A 20,621-nucleotide genomic window follows, 5' to 3' on the forward strand; every position below is an offset into this window, starting at 1 on the left:
CTCTTATTGGAAAAAGTCAGCTGGTTTAATTGTTAATTTTTTTGAAATTTCTTGGCAAGTCAGAGTAATTCATTTGGATTATCAAGAGAAATGTTCATAGTATAATGATCTGAATTCTGATTCTCACAAGTCATTAATCACTGAAACTGAACTGCATCCCACATCCACATTGGCAGTGAGAATAAATTTGCTTGTTTGTTATGATTATGGATTTGATTTCTCATCTCAGCACTTATAGAACTGGATGCCCTTCTGGTGCATCTCAAGGCTGATTTGAAAGCTTGAGAGACCATTGAGAATTGGATTTGGGGAAGATGTGAGTACTTGCTATACTATATTTTACTCTATGTGTATAAATTCCTTGAACAGAAAATTTTTAATACAACATTTAAAAGACATATTCAGTCATCATCTTTAGCACAAATGAAGTTTTGGCAAATGTATGCAGATACTAAAATACTATTTTTTGCATAAGCTTTTACCCTTCACCAAAATGCACTATAAATCTAGTAGAGGGTTATAACTTATAGACCCTCCACGTTGTTTTAAAGAAATATAGAATTAAGAACATTTACAGAAATCTGTTGTTTCTCACTTTACCAAGTGTAAATAGGGGTATGTGTCTGTATGTAGCATAGGTACTTAGGTATTAGAAATTGTTCTACTCATAACAAACTTATGATCTTTTTTTCAGCAGTGTGATTTGCAAGTTGTAGAGAACAACGCCTGGGAAGCTTGTCTTTCTGTGTTTTCTAATAAGCCTGTAATCATTTTGTTAAGCCCCTTGGGATGGCCTTTGTCTAACCTGCCTCTTGAGTAATCCCAAGTACTGGCACAACTTGACAAATAATAATTAAAGACACATGTAAATATGCCAACTAAATTTGGACCTATGTTTAATGCTTACTTATTTAGTGCACAGTGAAATATTTAAAGTGATGGCTAACATTTTGAAAACATCGTGTAATATCAAGCATTAGGTATTATTTACCCAGATATAAGAAGGAGAACATAGAGATTCAAGTGAGAAGAGCATCCTGGTAAATCAGCCTGTGCCAAAATTACGGATGAAATGAGCTGGATTCTTGATACTACCTTCAAAAATCCTCCAACTTTTCTAGAGCAAAGCTCTAGAAAAAGCTTATCCCTTTTCCTAGATTTAAGGTTGGGTATTGGGCACGAGAAAGAGTGTAGCCTTCAAGATTGGTCTTTTCCATAGTTGAGAACTAGAAACTGAGCTGGAGAAACCACACATGGTATATACACATTTGATTGCAGTAACTAGGGCCTGACATAGATTTGATTACTTCTATTTTAATCTAAAGAGATGTCTACGTCCCCAAACTAGTCTACTCTACATAATAGCAGAGAAAATGGACAAAACACAGCTGTTTTGGTAAGCATATCACTCACTTGGTATGAACAGAAGTGTGCAGATGTACTGTAGCGGTGTGTCAGTGCCTGCTTAACAGTTCTTGTTCTCTTTTCTGCCACATTGCAAGAAACCACATTTCCCAGACTGCCTTTCCCTCTGGCTTCTGTGTATGTTCAGCCAATGGCAGGCACAGGCAGAAAACGGGAGGGCTGGAGGAGAGGGGAGGGAAGAAGCCACGTTCCCCCTACTCACCATTCTCACTTCCTGAGGTGTCCTGGCAGAGGCTGCCTCTCTTCTGCATCCTCTTAGTGGCTCTAAATCCCCCCAGACAATCCTGACTGCCAACAGTACCTTCTTCTGTTGTCCCTCCAGCCTTGTGGGTTGTAGCAGCTTCTTTGTTACTGCTAATTTCTGGATTGCTTCACTCACCGCTATTGCTTCCCAGCCATCACCCACATGGCCAAGTTTCTGTAAGATAATAAATTTCTTCTTTATCAAAAACCTGTGGTGTTTCTGCTCCCTGGCTGGACCTTATAGACTACTAGCTATGTCAAGGGACGGGGATCAGTATGAACAGTAGGGCCTGTTGATGTCCTGCCCAGATCCCCTTTTCTAGGCAGGTGCACCCAAACTCCAGCTGCTGTGAGTGCTGGCTGCTAAGGACTTTTGTATGCACTCTTTTCCAGAGACTTACCTTTGCCCAGAGATGCCTGGGAAGCTATGATGTTTCCCCGGGGGCAGCCCATGCCCAACGACAGACTGATTTGAGGACAAGCTGGCCCCTCGCGGCAAGGGTGAGCAAGTCTGTGGTGTCACTCAGGTTCCAGTGCTCCTCATGCTATGAGATAGAGACCAGATCTCAGCCAAGCTCATTTTTTGCTTGGCATCTTCCCTTTCTCTGTCCTACTTCCTTGATTCCTTACAGTTTTCTCCTGAAAGCTCACCCTCAGTAATTCCACTGCATGATATTCACCATTTCTGGCTCTGCCTCAAGGGAACCTGAACTAAGCGTATATTTTACAGAGGGAATGGAGAAAATCTGTTTAATCTGGTAAGATGGGGAAATGGAGGTTGTGAACACAGCTTCAATATAGTGATGACGAAACTAAAAAAACGTAACAGCTGAACATTCTTGAGGAACGAACAGTTGTGGGAGGACTCAACGTTTTGAAATTAAGGCGAAAAGTGGTGCCTTACCCAAATTAAGGTCTGGAGAGACTAGTTTTCATGGCAAAAGGACAATGCTGTACTTCTGACCAGTGTAATGTGGCATTCCGAGAGTTTTCAAGAGTATCGATACCTGTGGGGTAGTTAGAAATGCAAGTCTGTTCTAAGACTAGAAATATACATTCTGTGAGATAATTATATAAAGACAGTTTTTCTCAGGCTTGAGTCATGCACAATTCTTTATTTTGGAAAAAGGCTGGTGTGGGCAGTCTTGTGATACCCATGGGCAGGACTACTGTGATTCAAGGGGAGTGAAACCAGCAATGAGGGAAAGTCAACACAGATGTGTTATTGATTGGATCCTGACCATTGGGAACTATGCTCAATCCTGGGGAGTTTTCTGGAGAACATTAGGAAATATGTTTCAGAACCATTCAACAAGGACAAGGAGTGGAAGCATTTATTCACCCTCTCCAGGGCCCCCACGGACGTTACCTCCTCTGTTTCTGGGTTGTGTGTGCATGTGTTGTGGGGGTGCTGAGAGGATTCCTGTGGTGCTCTCAATCTCCACTTCAGAGCTCTTTGGGCAGTGGTGCAGCATCAAGGCAAAGTGCCACTGACTGCCCCTGTAGCTGCCTGCTTGAAACCTTCACGGAACTGACTGCTACTGTGTGGCTGGAGTAAGAGGTGGACCAAGTAGGTTGAAGTCCTACTTCACAACGGGTGTCCCGTATGGACCCTACCTGTAGTTATACCCATGGGGTAGTGAAAAGTCTGGATCTGGAGTAAGGTCTGACTCTTTGCCACATAGACATTAACCTCTGTGACCTTGGGCAAGTCAGTCCTAACTTCCTAGTGTGGAAATCGAAGCCAAGAGTGTTCAGGAACTGAACTCTGAGCCATATGTCTTTCAGGGTTATAATGACTTCATCAGAGCCCCTCCTTTTTATCTCCAGACCCCAACTAAATCCTTCTAAATTTAAAATGCACAATTTAATTATCTTTGGGGACTACAGTCAATTCAGAGAGGAGGTATGACTTTCTCTTCTGAGTTCCATCATTCCTAGCAGTAACTCTAGTACACACCGTGATGCTGCATAATTGTATATAGCTTTACTTCTGCTATGTGGAGTTCAGATTGATTTTTTTTTTATCTTTGTGCACACGAACACTAGCAAACTGGCAATCTGCTGTACTAAGAGTTGTGCCTATGAATACTTGATACAGAGAAAGAGGTCAAAGGAGAAAGAGATGGAGGAGATTGGGGGAACAACTGTAGCACTGCATTCCATATTCTTGTGAGCACCTACTCTTGTCAGGAGGAGCAAGGCAAATCCATGATCCTATACTGTCTCTTAAAAGAAAAAAAAAAAAAAACTTTTCCTACTCCTACATCCTTAGGCTGACCTTTTTTTTTCCATTTTGTGGATTCCTTCCCCTTTTGAATCTGTTCTTGAAGTTATCGAAATTAATTGCTTCCCAATTTTTAAATAGGATAAGAATATTGTTGGGCAGTGAGGAAGGTTGGCAGGGATGGGGAGGGGTTTTCCTGACCCCAGATGCCTCAGGGATGGGCCTGACCACACCACGGCTCTTCTCTCCATGTCACCTGCAACCTCCCCAGTCAAAAGGACAGCTGAAAAGACAGGGGAGGGTGAGGAGACGGTGGTAAGATGTGAACAAATATTTGTGTACCTATTATAGAGCCAGACATTTTACTTCATCGGTTGATGTGAGGATGAAATACATTATTTTTATCCACTGCCACCTTGAACTTCCATTTCACCAGGGAGGAAACAGTTGAAAGATGATTGTATTATGAGTCATCTCATTTGTAACTTTTGGAGCCGTAAGTCAAAGCCAAGCCTGGCTCCAGAGCCCACGCTCTCGCTGCTTCCTGCTAAAACACCCACTGAGTTGACCCCGAGGCTCAGGTGTCACCACTGTGGAAGAAGCCTGCCACTCTGAATTGGGATTTTTTCCGCTACTTATCTGACTAGAAAGTTTGCTGTGCCTACTAAGCAAGATATCAAGCTCTGGGCCAAAACTTCTTTTCAGCTCTTCGGAAGAACAAACACCCTTATTTTCCCAGATGGGTGGCAAATGGTGCTTTTGTACCCACGTTAAACATTTTATCAGAGGTTCTCACCCTGTGAAATTAAATTCAAGGGGGCTCAGCAAGTGTGTGCCAGGGGTGCATCCTCTTGCCTCTCTGCCCTTAGAAGAGCCTTGAGTTCAGAGCTGAGCCCTGGGTGCTCCATAAAAGTGCTGTACCTGCTGATTGAGCCCTGCAGCTTTGCAGACAAGAACTTCAGCTATTGGAGAATCCTCAGATATGACCAAGATGGTTCCCATTCCATAGAATGGGAAATACAGTCTCTTATAGCCTAATGTGTGTCCAGGGTCCATGTCAGTGTACTTTCTCAGAGCAATTACCCTATCATTGCAGGTGATATATGTCTTAAAGGAGTCATTAAGCCAATTAGGATATATTGCCTTCTGTATATTTTGTGCTAAGTCCTCTTTATTAGAAAATAATCAGAATTTGAAGCTTGATTCATGCTTGGCCCAGTTTTAAGTATTATTTACCAAACTAGAGATAGCTACTCTAATCCATTTAGGATGTTAAGAGCAGACCTATAGAAGCCTCATGGGAGAATAGAGTCATGATGCTTGTTCAAAATCTTTGGAAAGCACCCCAGCTGGCAGCTGGCTTTTCTTGGTATTTTAAAAGGGCATATAATAAGCATAAATAGAAGTATATGTGGTGGTTTTCTTATGGTTGTTTGTTTTTAATCTAGAATGCTATACCTTGCGTTTTCTTTTATCTTGATTTTTCAAACGTCTACCTCCTTCACAAGCCTGATCTATTTGTGTGGTTTATATGTGTTGGATGTTTATTTGGGTAATCTAAGGTAGCAGAAGAGGAATATATTTAGTCATCTAACCTTTACAATAAGGAACATTTGAAATGTCAGCATTTTATTTCAGGAACAGGTGAGCTATTGCATTATAAGGCTTTTATTTATTTATTTATACCCTACATCTTTCTGAAATTTGAAACAGCTTATGACAAACAGTAAAAAAAAAAAATGAAAAAAAAAAGATGAAAGAGGAAAGAGTAAATATTCCAGCCAGAAAAGTCAACATAGTTGCTGTGATGCAGTATAATCCTGTGTCTAAGATTCTTGGAAACAGGGCAAGATGAGAAACAAATTATAAAATCTTTAATATTCAGAAAGAAGGGAAAAAGTTCCTCTGGTTAAAAACAAGTACTAAGGTGGCCAGATACTGGGTCAGGTGCCAGAGGCAAAACTACATAGGCATGAATGCTGTTCCCATGAAGCTCACAGTCTAGTAGGCAAGATAAATATTAAATCTATTGATGTATAACTAATTATGCTTTGCTTTTGTATCATTTATGGAAAAGTAACAGTTCCTAAATTTGCTTAAATGTCTCTGACTTAGAATCATTCCTTGACTCCCCAGTCAGAGACCTGAAAGATTAAAAGGCATCATCCAGGTTCAGAGACTAAGAGAAGTGATGGCGTAGGCTGGAGAACCTGCAGACAACTGGTGTACCTAGGAAGAGTGTGGCCCAGAGGATGCTAGAAAGGCAGAAAGTGACAGCTAGGTCAACCACATCCCAATGCACTGATTAAGCTTTACTTTATGAAAGGAAAAATATGGATTTAGGTAAACAGCTTTTATTTCTCCAGAAATATTGGCTTTTATTTTGATATTACTATGCTTATTAAACTGCACACTTTAGGCCCTATTTTTTTTTTTTTTCCAAATAAAACTTGGCAACCTTATGTCAGTTCCCGAAAACCATTTTCTTTCGGAATTTAACTGGTCCATGAAATCCAAAAAGCTGTGAACATTGGTCCACTAAGACCCTCAACAAATATGGCTGGAGAGATAGGAGGACAGAAAAAGTTTAGAGGTGAAGCATGACTTAGTGACAGGATTTCTTCAGGGGACTAAGTTAATGTCTTCTAAGCACAAAATCATGGCTGTCATGGACAGTTATCAAGATTGAACAGTGTACTAGGCTTATGGGGTAAATAGAAATTGTAATCCAGTCCTGGTTCTTCTCACCAAATCATGTACCATGGTAGGAGGCAGGGTCTACATGGAAGAAGGGGAGCCTTTTGTCTTTATAGGAAGACACTGTGGCCAGTGACAGCACATATTCTTCCTGTGATCCAGCTTAATCCAAGGATAGAGCTTAACGAGTCTGTGGAAGTGGATATACGGTGTGCAACTAGGATCTCTGTGACATTTCCAACCAGGATTTTTAAAAGTATACACATATTCTTCATCATCCTCTAGCAGTGCGGTCTAAAGTCCCAGCTGTTGCTGATTAATGATGGATATACAGGCTTTATAAATTAGGCAGGCAAGTGGAGGAGTGAACAGCAGTGAGGGAAGAAGGGAACATCTAGATGTCCCAGCCCTTGAGGTTGGTGCTTTATTATTTTACATAGGCAGGATGTAAGTTTACTAATAGAATCCTGATTAATCAAATCTGTAAGAGGGTGAGGTGGCCTAGGATAGTAGGGAGATTACTGCTTTTTTTTTTTTTTTTTCTTTTTGAGATGAAGTCTCACTATGTCACCCAGGTTGGAGTGCAGTGGTGCAGTCTCAGCTCACTGCAACCTCCGCCTCCTAGGTTCAAGTGATTCTCCTGCCTTAGTCCCCCGAGTAGCTGGGTTTACAGGTGCACGCCACCATGGCTGGCTAATTTTTGTATTTTTAGTAGTGACAAGGTTTCACCATGTTGGTCAGGCTGACCTCGAACTCCTGACCTTGTGATCTGCCCGCCTCAGCCTCCCAAAGTGCTGGAATTACAGGCGTGAGTCACTGTGCCTGGCCCGGGAGATTACTTATTAAAGAAAATACTGTCGGGCGTGGTGGCTCACACCTGTAATCCCAACACCTTGGGAGACTGAGGCGGGTGGATCACCTGAGGTCGGGAATTCGAGACCAGCCTGACCAACATGGAGAAACCCCATCTGTACTAAAAATACACAGTTAGTCGGGTGTGGTGGCATATGCCTGTAATCCCAGCTACTCGGGAGGCTGAGGCAGAGAATCACTTGAACCAAGGAGGCCGAGTTTGCGGTGAGCTGAGATCATGCCACTGCACTCCAGTCTGGGTGACAGAGCGAGACTCTGTCTCAAAAAAAAAAAAAGAAAGAAAAGAAAAGAAAAAAAATCAGTATTAGCTTTGACTATAGCCGATTTTGAATTTGGTCCTTATGGAACAATAGTTTTCTTCAGACCTCATTACAAAGCAGAGTAGAATGGTTCTAGACGATAGCTTTTCATGGAGGGTATAGCCAGTCATCATCAATGGCCATGGATAAAATCCTAACTAAAAATTCTACTTTGACAAACATGGTCTCCTAAATATGTCTACCAGGACGCATTAGCTGCAAAGTGCATCCATCCATCCATGGGTTACAGGGTAAACTGACCTTCTCCATGGAGTCCTCTTATAATTCACCAATTATGTTGGAAACTGTGCTGAAAACAATGCCTGCGCTTAGCTAATGCTCAGTCTAATTCCTGGAAATACGCAGTCACCCAAATTATTTTCCTTTTCCCCCAACATCTTTTTCTTCAGATTATACTAATTCATGTTCATTGAGGAAAAATTAGAAAATAGAGAAGAAAAAAAATCATCCACAACTCTATTGTGTAAAGAAACAACACTAACATCTTATTCACGCTGTCAAATATTTTCCTACCCACATGTATTTTGTCTGTGTCTGTCTTTAACTAAGATATAAGTTGTGTTGATCTTGCTTCTTACAACCTACTTTAGATCAGCTTTACTTCCATCCTACACCATATGGAAGTGCATTCTCCAAGATTCCTGGAATTCCTCAGAGATATATATTTATCTTTGTCTCTTTGTCAGCATTAGTTATGACATCTCATTTCTTTCATTTTGTAGCTATTTCCTTATCTCCACTTTGCAAATAGCTCCATTCTCCCAAACACATACAACATCACTCACAAGGCGGCCCTAAATTCTTTGACCACTGACTACCTGGTTCCTATGCTCTTTCTCTGTTCCTTCTCTCTTCTCTTCTTACCTTCCCACATCCGAAATTCCTGTTTATTTCTTATTTATGGTACCTCAGGAACATGCCTTAATGAGGTAGTTCAGAATATGAGGGCCTGGATGGGAAAGAGGCAAAGACCCTAAAAGAAATTGTAGTGATAGCTAGTAAAACACTTTTTTTTTCTCACACCACATTATGTGCTTGACAAAGACGGATAATAGTCATGCCATATTCACACTGAAACCCTCACCTACCTTAGCTATATTGTTGAAAATAGATTTAAGCTAATTTGGTCATTTTACAGTCATCAGGTTCTTTTTGTTAGTTATGTTGTTTCCATCGATTAGATTATCTGTAAGGGCACTCATAGTCTCTACTAAGTGCTTCGGCTCAGTCTGAGTTCTGCCAGTCACTATAGCAATTGTGAAAATACTCAGCCTCCTGCTCTGGGAGCTTAATTGACGGGCAGTGCAAGCTGTTGAACCTCTGAATCTACTGCTTCATTTACACTCAGGTCATGCTTCCCATGGCTGCTCCCAGCTCCCAGCCAATCACTGAGCACACTTCGGGTTATTAATGCAGGTCCCTTATGGTAAGTATTGACTCCTCTCTTTTATGACCTTGGCATACAACTTCTCCACTGGTCAGGCTGAAGCTTTCTTGGAACCCCACTCTAATCTGAGACTCTTCCCACTTGCTCTTCCTTCCTCGACTCTTTTACAAGTGTTAGAACTTTATTATGGTCTTAAGCTTCTTCTTGCCTTCTTCAGCTCCCTCTCCTTGTCCTTCTTGGATATTCTACCAATAAATTTTCTGCAATAATTCTGTCTTGGCATCTGCTTCTCTGAAGAACCCAAAATAATACACACACATTTAGCAAGTGACCATAAAGAGTCATAAAATCCGTTCTTGCAAAACTTGGTGATGTACCAAGCTCATTTCTTTTAGGTACTTGAAGGTCCTTTCATGACAAGTTTACTAGAGGCAGACACTAAAATATTCTTGCTAACTGCTCTTGTGATTTCTATCATACTCCTATTAATGCAAGAGCAGATGTGTCTGTACATTTTACCAACAATAAAATATTTTGAGTATCTCTTTTGCTAGTTAGCAAACCTGATACTAATGGAATTAGTTCTCATTGAAGTACTTGTAGTAGCTGCTTCTGAAGCACAGATTTGTGGAGTGCTTGCTCTGAACAAGATTCTTCAAATATCAACTAACCATCCCTGGGGAGCAGATTCAACCCGTGCATGCATGTACATATCACATGGCCTATGCATATTTGAAGTAAATTTCAGTATAATGTCGACTTTACCCATGTCAGTAAACAGCAGCATGTCATGACTGCATAATGGTCAATTGCATGAATATCCCACTTATTTTAATAAATTCTGCAAGATAGGGTATTTTGGGCTCCTAAGTTTTCACTGTTTCTGATTTAGCAAATCTGTATACTTTGCACAGTGTCCAACTTTTCACAGACTATTTCCTAGAAGAATTATTGGCTTAAAAAGCATGGCCAATTTTAAGGTTTTTGATATTTGTTGCCAAGAAGTCAGCCAGGAAGTTTGTTCCAATTTACACTTCAACCATTTCTATATGAGTAGGCTTATTTCTTTCCCTTTTATTTTCTGCATGTGAAATTATCTGTAAAATGTAGAGTCCAAAGAACAACAGAAAAAAAACCTAACCCTTGAATCCTCCACCAAGGTTATGAAATAGAATTTACTAAGTTGGTGCAAAAGCAATTGCAGTTTTTTTCATGACTTTTAATGGCAAAGACCATGATTACTTTTGCACCAACCTAATAGAATCCTCCTGCGTTTGCTGATTCTTGTCATACTTCTTCGTGGCTCCCCTCTTCACAGGTAAATCATCTAGAATTTAGGGTTATGCATTCCCTTGGTTTTCTTCAGAGTTTTGATAGTTTAATGATAGAGTGTGTGTGTATATATAACTATATGTAGCCCTAAATATTATACAGATTTTTAAAATGTGGGCGGCAAATACAAAGCTAGTTGTGTGAGGAGAGCGTGATCACCACTGTTAGGTAAAGGTGTCTAGGACAAGATGAATCTGACAGTCTTCTGCATCCTGGGACTTTATAAGGGGGCTTTCTGGTGTATTCAGAAGGAGAGACCATGAGGCTCACCACAGTCCATACATTTGCAAGGACTGTAATGCAAAGCAGGTACTAACCACGTGATCAGTGGGAGTGGCATGAATTACCCTGGGTTTCTTGCTGCTAAGCTTGTTCCAGCTCACAGAAGTCAGTGAAAACAGAACACTTTGGTAGAATGAATAAATGTCCACAGCTGATTTAGGCAGCAGGACCTGGAAGAAAGAATAAGGAATTTATTAGCAAATTGTTAAGATCACTAGATTTGTATCTGGACCAGTCTCTCCAGAACATTTCTCCAGGTGTTTAAAAAAAAAAAAAAAAAAAGACTGTGCCAAAGCAGTGGGGATCATGGTCCTAACAGGGTGAGGCATGTCCTTTTAGATTCACTCTTCTCCAGTCTGGTCCAGATTCCAGCTAGCATTTTGGAATGTCTGTTCACCATCCTCCTAGGAATCCCTTTACTCCTCTTCTCTTTTGAACTAATTTCCTGTATCACATCATCATCTTGATTTGTACTTATATTTTGGTGGAGCACATTTTCCCATAGCTTCTTGAAAAGAGAGGATGGGTAATACATTTATTTTGTTTTTGAGATAGTGCATGTCTGAAAATGTCATTCTGTCCTCCCAAGTTTGGGAGTTTGACCATACTTGCAGGTTACAAGTAATTTTTCTTTAGAATTCTGGATGTGGTTGCATTTTCTTTTTGCTTGCAAGTCATGCTGTTGCAAAGTCTGAAGCCAGTATGATTCCTGGCCCTTTCTATTAGCTTTTGTCTCCTGGAAGTATGGACTCTTCTTTTTCCCTAGTTTTCTGAGATTTCAAAATGGAGTATCTTTGTGGGAATGCTTTCATCCACCACTTTTATTCAGTAAGCTTTTTTTCAGTAATAGCAATTCATTTATTGTTCTGGAAAATTTTCTTAAATACTTTTGTTTTCTACCCTGTTTCCTGTTTTCTCTTTTTTTATAGATTTTTTAGAGTTGTCATCTGATTTTAAAAATATTTTCTGTTTATTTTCTGCCTCTGTGTCTATTTACTGTCTAGAAGACATTCTCTACTTTATTTTCTAACCCTGTTAATGACTTCTGCTCTTATGTTCTCAATTCCAAGATGTCTTTTCTGTTAATTTCTTATGCCATTCTGTTGCCTTTTTATGAATGTAACATTTTCGTATCTCTCTGAAGATGTTAGTTATAGTTTTATTTCATTTGGTTTTGTTGATTTTCACCCTCGCTTGCTTACATATTTTTATTTACTCCAGGATGTCTTTTTGTAAGGGAGGTTGGTTTTGTTTATTTCTGTCTTCTGTGCAGCTTTCCTCAGGGTATCTGGTAATCCCTCAATGACTGCTTAACATTAAGAATGAAGGAAGCTTGTTGGAGGCTCTCAGAGCTTGGACTGTGGGCCATGCCTCTCAGGTGGAAGTCACTGTAGGGTGATGTAGGCTGGGGGATAGGCTGGGTCTCTGGATTCAGCATTAGATATCTGTTTGATAAACTAGTCTTAACCTCTACCTTAACTCTAATCTGTGCCTGGACCATCAATTCACACATTATTATGCTTTGTTTCTCCATGGAATAAGCCTCCAGATTTCTCCAAAGAAAGGGACAATGTTCAGTAAAGTGGAGTGCAGGACAGAATCTCGGGGGTTTAACTTCTTAAATAGTTTAATAGAGTCTGACTCCTTTTTTTATCTTTGACTGCTGAGAGCTTTCATGCCCACCTCTTCCTTCCTCTTCTGCCCCATATTTCAGCAAGCTGGTAAGAAAGCTGGTGCTGCACCCTGGACACAGCAGAAAGTACAACCTATGTGGGAGAGTGGATTTTCCCTCATCCCACCCCCTACCTATGATAAAAACCAAGCTGCTTATTCTCATTTTCACTTTCAAGACATTCTCAAGCCCATTCCAGACGAGCCTGGGTGTTGTCCTACTATGTTTAGAAAGTTCCATGATGTAATACAATGTGTTCTCACCTCTTGGTGTGTGCATGGCGTCATCAGCCAGGACATCTCACCTATTAATTGGGAGGGGGCCATCCCACCAGTGTTAGATGGCTATAAGAAATAGCTTTCCTATGAGGTTTTCTTATCTTGGTCTTTTTTTCTTTTTCACTACCAGTTCCAAAGCAGTTCCTATGTCTTTTGAGTACTACCTGGTACGAGTTGGTGGACTTCCACATTTTCCGATGAACTAGAGACTCGTTTTCTTGGGTCTACTAAGTCAGTTACCACTTGCCCATTTTTCTCTAGTTTCGAAAGTTTTGCTGATTTTTTTTTTTTTTTTGCCTCTCCTCTTTTCCTACTTTATCCATTTCTTTAAAAAAAAAAAAAATCCTTCCCATAGTGGGGGGTCTGTGGTTGGGGGACAGTGAGGTGGGGATGGTTAATGGAATAGAAAGAATGAATAAGACCCACTATTTGATAACCCAACAGGGTGGCTATAGTCAATAACTTAATTGTACGATTTTAAGTAACTAAAAGAGTATAATTGGATTGTTTGTAACTCAAAGGATAAATGCTCGAGGGGATGGATATACCATTCTTCATGATGTGATTATTTCACATTGCAGCCCTGTATCCAAACATCTTATGTACCCCATAAATATATACACCTACTGGGTACCCACAAAAATTTTTAAAAATTGAAAACAAAAATCCCTTCCCTAAATTTTTATTGAGTTAAGGAGATGAGAAAGAAAATTAGAGGCATGTATTTAAGCTGCTGTCTTAACCCAGAAATCCTGAGTGGGCTCATTTCTTCACACCTTGTCAACAATGGGTGCTTTTCCCATTTATTTAGTAAATGGATTTCCCTGAAATCCGTACTATGTTCTAATCGCTTTGACAACTCAGATTATCCATATTATTCGACTCTGGTCTAAACTACTTGTTCATATGACTAAAAGTCTAAAGGACAATTTCATGATTTGTGGCAGATTCTTAAATTTAGCCATTTGGTTTACCCTAAATTTGCTTCCATTTTTTAGTAGTGCTCTATTGTAATGCAGATGGAAAACATCACAGTGTTCTAAAAGGGAGCGGAAATGAAAATGAATTATCTATACCTATCTCCACTCCACTTATGTGAGGGAAATTGAAAGATAATCACTTCATGGGTATCCATTTAAAATAAAAGCCACTTTTCTTTTCTTATTGGTTGTGAAAATTCAACCCATCTTTGGAACAAATTTAGCAGTGATTTACAATTTTTGGTTAAAAATGCCAGACTTAAGATTTCAAAATGCAATCCTTTGTTAGAAAACAATGATTTCATCAAATGGTAACTCTGCTTTGTCTTACTAGTTAATTCACAGGTTGGTGAATCTTTATATTATTAAATGTAATTCAAAGGTTATTTTCACAGTAAAAGCATACAGAGAAAAATTAGCCCCTGCCTCTCATAAATACCAGAGTCCTAGTCTCCCCTCTCAGAGGCAGTGGGCTAGATTAAATTTATTATTACATATGTTTTGAGAAATGATTTATGTGAGTACAAGCATGTATATGAGTATGTGAGCTTTTTTCATATAACAAGAGCATACCATTTTTTCTGTTCCATGCTTTGTTTTATTAACTATACATTTCTGAAGATTTTACTATATCAGCACATTTAGATCTTCCTTATACTTTTAATATTTTTGTGAAAATAGAATAAATACAGAGAAGTGCACAAAATATAGCTAAATGAATCAACACAAAATAAAAGCCCATGAGATAACCACCTGGTTTGCCAGGCAATCAAGCACGCCTAGGCTTTCACGAGGCTCCTTCATGTCCCCTCCAAGCCACGACCTTCTCTCTCTCTGCCAAAGGAAAACACTTTCTAGCTTCTATGGTAATCCTGTCCTTGCTTTTCTTTAGTATTGTACCTAAGTATGCATCCTTAAACAGTACAGTTAAGTTTTGCCTGTTTTCAGAATGTCAAGTAATTCAAATCATACAGTATGAGTTATTTTGTGTCTGACTTACTCAGTGCTTTCTATTCATCTCATCTATTCTAGGGCTTTTATATGCTCCAAAATTTTCCTTCCTTCTGGGCCTTGCTGCAAATTTGTAATTCTGTTTTTCCCCCTACCTCTTTAGAAATTATACATTCTATAATTCTTTTACTTATGAACCACAAAATTATGATATACCTCATTGGTTCTTAAAATCTTACATTAATTGGTACTTTATACTTTTCATGGGCAATGAAAAGATTCTATATTCCTTTTAGACAGTTCACTTTTTTTTAGCCCCTTCTAAAGCCTTAAGCCATTATTGGGTACTTTAATTCTGTCTTTAAAATATGAATGTCAGTGTGTTTTATTTATGTTTAAAATTCTTATATTTAAAACCTTATTATTGTCATTAATCTCATTTATTTTTTTAGAAAGACATTTATTCAGTGTCATGCTCAGACTATTAGATTTAGAAATATACAGCATGGGTGCAAAAAACAAAAAACTACATAAACCCTATGTTGGAATGCTTTCAACTTTCCACAAACAGAAACTAAAATAACCTCTTATGCAATTAGTCACAAATACAGTTCTTCAGTTTTTTGCTGATACATGTGAGTATTGTCTTAAATGTGTCTTCTTTGCAGCAGCTAGGCCCTGTCACCACTGTGCTTGGCTGAATTCACAAATCTACTGTAACCTGTACCTCACCTGTCACTTCTCTGGCTCTCCTCTCCTGTTAAGCTTTACTTCCTGGCAATAATTAAAACCTTCTGCTACGATTGCTACTGGGACCATCATAGCCATCTTGGTTTTGTAGTTTGGCAAAGTATTGGCCTCCCCCACCATAGGAACCAGAGTTTCTGCCTGGTTCCCTACCTTCATAGGCCCAAAATTTGAAGATTGATTATTACAATTGCCAAAAACCATTATAACTTTCTCTACCTTCAAAACTGTTTCTATCTACCGAATCTACAATAGCCATGCCCACAGCCACCATATCTACCACCACCGTGGCTGCCACCAAAACCACCACAACCACTGAAGTTTCTGCTACTACCAAAGTTGGCATTCCTACCAAAACTACCTCCACGACCACCACTTATATCTCTAGAACTACTTTGACCTCTTTGGCCGGATGAAGCACTAGCCATATCTTGCTTCAATAAGGCTTTCCTTGTTTCACAATTGTGGCCATTCACAGGATGGTATTTCTGAATGACAATATTATTCAGGGAGTCACAGTCATCAAAAGTTATGAAAGCAAAGCCTCTCACCGCTACCTCAGTCAGTCATGAGTTCAATCACTTTAATTTCCCATAGTGCTCAAAATAATTTCTTAGGTGATGGTCTTCAGTGTCTTTTTTTAATGCCACTACAATCTCTTTCACAGTTAAGTGGTTACCGGGTCTCTGAAGATCTTCATTTGAGACAGCCCTGTTTGGTTCCACAACTCTTCCATCCACCTTGTATGGTGTATTCATCCATTTTCATGCTGCTGATAAAGACATACTCAAGACTTGGTAATTTATAAAGAAAAAGAGGTTTAATGAACTTACAGTTCGACATGGCTGGGGAGGCCTCACAATCATGGCAGAAGATGAAAGGCACATCTTACATGGCAGCAAGCAAACAACAAATGAGAACCAAGCGAAAGGAGTTTCCCTTTACAAACCATGAGATCTCGTGAGACTTACGCACTACCACGAGAACAGTATGGGGAAAACTGCCCCCATGAATCAGTTATCTCCCACTGAGTCCCTTCCATAACATGTGGGAATTATGGGAGCTACAATTCAAGATAAGATTTGGGTGGGGGTACAGCCAAATCATGTAAGATGACTTTGCATTCATGGCTATATCCAACTCCATGGTGACATATGGGACAACCCAAAACCCCTGGAGTGCTTGGTGTTTGAGTCTCTCATTGCTACACAGTCCGTGAGAGTTCCCATTGCTCAGAATGGCTCTAGAAATGCTCATCAGTTATTTCGAAGATCAACCGTGTGAGGAAAAGTTTCTGCAGCTGTTCAGGCTTTTTGGCTGCTATGGAAAGAGAGACTTCAATGATGCTTCTGCAGCAACATCCCTGGGGAGAAAGCTAGTCTACTTATTTAAATTTGCCCTATACTCATAGCTCTTTATCACTTCCTGAATTTGAGCTTCCCCTGCCCTATATTCATAGCTCTTCATCCCTTCCTGAATTTGAGCTTCCCCTGGTATCATTTTCCTTCTACCTGAAAAACACGCCTGTAGCATTTCACTTAGTGCAGTTCTGCTGGTTTCAAATTATGTTTTGTGTGTCTAAGAATTATTTCACTTTATTCTTGAAATCTTTTTGCTACAATTTTGGGTTGGAAGTTATAATTTGGGGGTTGCAATTTTGGGTTGGAAGTCATTTTCTTTGATCACTTTGAAGAAATTTTTCTCTCATCTTTGGCTTCTATTCCCTCTGTTTAAAAGGCAGGTATTTGCCTAATTGTTGCTCTTTTGAAGGCAACCTGCCTTTTTTGTTGTGCCTTCTGACTGCTTTAAAAGTTTCTTTCTCTTTGGTTTTTAACATTTTCAATGAGGTACCTGGTTGTTTATCTTGTTTGAGGTTTATAGGGCTTCTTGAATCTGTGAATAAATGTCTTTCAGTTTTGGAAAATTGTCCTTCATTATTTCTTCAAATAATTCCTACACATTCTCTTTTCTTTTTCTTAGGATTTCACTTATGCCTTCTCACTGTGTCCTCTGTTTCTCATCTTTCTTTCTAATGTTTCCATCCTTTTGTTTCTCTTTGCTTCATTCTGAATACTTTCTTACAGATCAATATCGAGGGTACTTGTTCTCTTTAACTGCCTAGTAGGCTGTTAAATCAATCTTCTGTTGCTAATTTCAGTTATTTCCCAGTTCTTGTAGTTTCTGTTTGGTTCTTTATCATGGTTTTCAGCTCTCCGCCAAAATTGTCTATCTTGTCTTGTCTCTTTGAACAAAAAAAGTATGGTTAAAGTCTATATCTAAAAACTAACATCTGAAGTGCATGTGAGTTTTATTTTCAGTTATCTGTTTGATTGTTTTCTTGTCTCCAAGTGCCTGGCTATTTTTTACTGTGTGTCAGACATTGTATTTGCAAAAATGTTGTAGAGGCTGGCACGGTGGCTCATGCTGTAATCTCAGCACTTTGGGAGGCTGAGGTAGGTGGATCACCTGAAGTCAGGGGTTCGAGACCAGCCTGGCCAACATGGTGAAAACCTGTTTCTACTAAAAATACAAAAATTAGCAGGGCATGGTGGCAGGTGCCTGTAGTCCCAGCTGCCTGGGAGACTGAGACGGGAGAATCACTTGAACCCGAGAGGCAGAGGCTGCAGTGAGCTGAGATCATGCCACTACACTCTAGCCTGGGCAACAGAATGAGACTCTGTCTCAAAGAAAAAGAAAAAAAAGTTGTAGAAGTAATTTTCAGCTTGGTATAATATTTTCTTCCAAAGGGAATTTGTTTTTATTTTGCTAGTCATCTGGGGCATTGATACTCTGGGATTACCTTAATCTAATTTTATCCACACAGCATGTAGGAGAATACTAACCCTGCACAGATTGTGATGGTGATGTAGAATATACTAAAGCCTAGAAAGCACCTCTTCTGGCAAGTAGGGAGATACACAATGAGGTTTCAGTATTTTCTGTGCAGCTATTTATTTGAAAATTACTACATGACCAGGAAACATTTCAATTGTTTTGCAAATATTATTAACGTAATTCTTATAACAGTGATTTGGAGGTGAATATTATTATCCCTCTTACTAGATGTGAAACTGAGGCAAAAAGGAGTTAGGTAACTTGGACAACAGTACACAGCTTTAAATAGACCTGGGCTCTGAATCCAAGTAGTAAGACATGATGCTGTTGAGGTGAATTTAGACTTTGCACACTATATTATTCTGAGAAATGGTAAATTTTGGAATTATGGGGGAGGGCAGTTAGGAGTGGCATTTTTTATTTTGATAATTATAAATTTCGAACTGCATTATCTATGTGCCACTTTGATAGTGGTACTGGGGTGTTTAGGAGAAAATTGCAATAGTAGTTGTTATATAGGGAAGGGGACATGCCAGGAAAGATCTCAATTTGTGTTCAGTCATTGCTGCAGTTCAGAATTGGGAGGAGGCGGAATTGTGGATTAAGTGTGGGGTCTCTAAAGACTCTTTTGCACTGAGAGCAGCAGTATGAAGAAATTACATCTTAGAATCAGAGTTTGTGCTGGATTCATGCGTGGGATTTGTTGATTGTGTTTCTCTCTACAATGACTGCTCAGGCTGCTTCAGCATGAACAGTTGGCTCAGTACCCAGAGAGTGTTTGATTAGCTAAGTTAGGATGCAAAAAGCCACACACTATAGAGGAAATTTACCCTGGAATAAATGTAGATCATTTAGTCAAATTGCTATATTCTCAGCATGTTAAGACATCCCTGGGAGAAAATGCCACAGGAGCTTTCGTAGAAGTACAAGTAAACAGAACTTACTTTCCAGGAAACCTGAAAAGCATGACCTAACATGTGATTCAGGATCAGCCAACATGACCTTGGAGGAAAAGAGGTCCTAAAAAAGGAAACATCCTGAGTGAGTCCTGAAACTGATCCTATAGAGAGTTTTATGAGTCAAAACCCTTGGTTGCAAGTGAACAGAAATCAGATTCAAGCCTAATCAGAGGCATAAAGTGGGGGAGGGGTGGCCAACAAAAATTACTGTCTTTGGCTTGACTACGTTGCATGTCGGTATAAATTTGTGCTTGCTGGAGTTGGAAAGAGAGACCCAAAATGTTTTCAGCAGGTCTACATATACTTTAAAGATTCTGAACTTAAAGGGGAGTGGAGGAATGTATTGGCTCATGATACTGGGAACAACAGGCATGGCACTAATTCACACCTGACTGGGTCCGGTCCAGAGGCTGAAAAATTACCACTGCTGCTCTTGCCTCATCACCCACTTTTGGTGTCTGCCCCTCTCTTTGTGGGTGTGTTAACTTCCGCTGCACCTGTGCTTCTCCCATATTGCTATGGAAGAGGGACACAGGCATCTTTCACTCTTCCTAGATTAGTCAGCCTGGGTCAGGTGTTGATGAACAATCTACTACTGCGTAACATGTTACTCTAAAAATTAGTAGCTTAAGACAAACATTTATCATCTCAGTTTCTGAGGGACAGGAATCTGGGAGCAGCTTAGCTGGGTCATTCTGGCTCAGGGTTTTTAATGGGGTTGCAGTTAAGCTATTGGCCAGGGCTTCCATCATCTGAAGGAGCTGGAGAAAATGCTTCCAAACTCATTCATGTGGCTGTTGGTGGGGAGGATTCAGTTCCTTGCCATTGGGGCTCTCTGTGGGGCTATTCATACAGCATAGCAGCTGACCTCTTCAACAGTGAGTGATCAGAGAGTGAAAGAAACTGAAATGGAAGACCAAAAAGTGTCTCTTATAACCTCATATCGGAAGTGACATATCATAAGTTTTGCGGTATTCTATTAGTTATATGGACCAGCCCTGGTACAGGATGGGAAAGGACTGTACAAGAGTCTGGACCAGGAAGTGATCATCAGGGGCTGTGGTAGGACCACTGCAGGTGCTGTGAAGGCAGAACTCTAAGGTGGCCCCCAAGATTCTCGCCCTCGGTGTACACACTGCGTAATTCTCTCCCTTTTAATGTGGGCTGCACCTGTGAATATGATTGAATAGTTACTGCTTTGATACGGTTACCTTTCATAACAAAGGTAAAGGAATTTTGCAGATATAATTAGCAATAGCAATAGATTTTTGAGTTAACCACAAAAGAGATTATTTGGGTAGCCCTGACCAATTCCAATGAGTCCTTTAGCAGAGACTCAAAGACTTAAAGCAGTGGCCCCCTGATGGCCTTGAAAAGAAAACTGCGATGCTGTGAAATGGTGGGTATCTCTAG

General features: G+C 39.9%; 1 protein-coding gene and 1 pseudogene across 1 annotated transcript in view; one reads left to right on the plus strand and one right to left on the minus strand.

The window, feature by feature from the left end:
- Positions 1 to 20,621, plus strand: part of HHLA2 (HERV-H LTR-associating 2) — a 139,020-nt gene that overhangs the window by 77,712 nt on the left and 40,687 nt on the right. Inside the window, exon 4 of the mRNA XM_011995402.1 lies at positions 18,239 to 18,316. The gene's annotated coding sequence lies outside the window, so the exon portion shown is untranslated. The remainder of the gene's footprint in view (positions 1 to 18,238; positions 18,317 to 20,621) is intronic.
- LOC105550619 lies at positions 15,452 to 19,747 on the minus strand (annotated as a pseudogene).

This window comes from Mandrillus leucophaeus, unplaced genomic scaffold, assembly GCF_000951045.1.
Source record: "Mandrillus leucophaeus isolate KB7577 unplaced genomic scaffold, Mleu.le_1.0 Scaffold113, whole genome shotgun sequence".
NCBI classification, from domain to species: domain Eukaryota; kingdom Metazoa; phylum Chordata; class Mammalia; order Primates; family Cercopithecidae; genus Mandrillus; species Mandrillus leucophaeus.